We start from the raw sequence: 1,611 nt of genomic DNA, 5'->3' as shown, positions 1-1,611 counted from the left end.
CTCACACACACACACTCTCTCTCACACACACACACACACACACACACACACTCTCTCTCTCACACACACACACACACACTCTCTCTCTCACACACACACACGCAATGCATGCACTTAACACACACACACACACACGCACACACACACACAACGTATGCACTTAACACATGCATGCATGCAACACATGCAGACACTCAATGCACACAAGCACACACATGAACATTATGTTTTCGCAGATACTGAGAGAGGATGAAGAAGTACTGGATAAAGACAAATAAGGCAGCAGGCCCTGGTGGCATATACCCGAGGGTACCCAGAGAGTTAGGAGTGATCATCTTTAAACCACTGGCAAGAACAAAATCCAGATGTGGGCAAAAACCTGGAAAATGAAATTTAATATAGCCAAATGTAAAGTTCTGCATGTGGGAAATAAAAATATTAGGCAGGATTACTTATGGGAGGAACAAAACTGGAATGTGCTCAATTTGAAAACGACATTGGAGTAATGGTTGATCAAAGCCTTTCAGGTTATAGGCACTGCGCTGTAGCAGTAACAAAGGCCAACAGGATGCTGGGATATATAGCCAAAAGTATTGAGTATATATCCATGGAAGTAATACTTATACAATACATTTGTTAGACCACACTTGGAGTATTGTGTGTGCAGTTCTGGGGATTGTACTACAAGAAAGATATAGAGGCTCTGGAAAAGGTTCAAAGAAGAGCAACCAGATTGACTCCTGGTATGAAAGACAACAGCTATGAGGAAAGATTTAAGCTGCTTAATTTTTTCAAGCTTAGTAAAAGGAGACTCTGGCTTATTTTATTGATGCTTTTAAATTCATAAAGCAGATCAACAAAGTGAACAAGACGAATGGTCTGTTCTTGTCATTATGTTATGTTATGTTACATTAACAATTCCTGAATTTTTGAATAATTATTCTCTCCCCCCCCACCCCGCGCCCCAGCCCTTATGCAGGAGGAGTACACAGTTCAGAGGGGCTGGTGTTAGCAGGACGCCGTAGCGAATCGCAGGAGAAGCTCCACTGACAGCAGCCGGATGGAACATTCGATGCGGATCCCCGGAAACCCGTCGGTGTGGTTCTGCTCTGCTTTCCCAGCTGTCTCTCGCGGCAGCGGCGGGATCGGCGGGATCGGCGGCGCACATGGAGCGCGTTTGGGACGGCGCTCATCTCCAGTCCACTGAGACGCAGCTCCGCTAAAGCAGCTGTGACTAACTGCGTCCGGAGGTCCGGAAAGCCGCTCACGCGCGAGCTCCACCCAGCCGCCGGAAACCTGCTCCCCCTCATCCGCGGCCCTCCGCCGCCCTCCTGTCAATCAAACCAGCCTCCAGTGACCCATCTCTCCGGCCGTGTCCGGAAAAATCCGTTATGCTCTGCACGGCCGTTTCCACATTGGAGAGGAGCGCATGGGGGCTGAGATCGGTGACACTGCTCTAGATACTGAAAATATGAGGTGATGCAGTTCACACCAGCTCACGCTGCTACCTGACCTACACACCTGTTAATCAACGCTGGAATCAGGTCAAGATTTCCATGACAACCAGGGAAAACAGCACTGAGAATGTTTTAATGTTAAGTTGACTCAGGC

General features: G+C 47.9%; 1 long non-coding RNA gene across 2 annotated transcripts in view; it reads left to right on the top strand.

Annotated features, from left to right (window-relative positions):
* Window positions 1–1,130, top strand: part of LOC118233194 — a 36,481-nt gene extending 35,351 nt beyond the window's left edge. For both annotated transcript variants that reach the window (XR_004766477.1, XR_004766476.1), the window contains exon 7: window positions 969–1,130. This is a non-coding gene — a long non-coding RNA (uncharacterized LOC118233194). The remainder of the gene's footprint in view (window positions 1–968) is intronic.
* Window positions 1,131–1,611: the final 481 nt, after the last annotated feature.

Source organism: Anguilla anguilla, chromosome 8, assembly GCF_013347855.1.
Source record: "Anguilla anguilla isolate fAngAng1 chromosome 8, fAngAng1.pri, whole genome shotgun sequence".
NCBI classification, from domain to species: Eukaryota; Metazoa; Chordata; class Actinopteri; order Anguilliformes; family Anguillidae; genus Anguilla; species Anguilla anguilla.
This window is presented reverse-complemented; position numbering and strand designations above follow the sequence as displayed.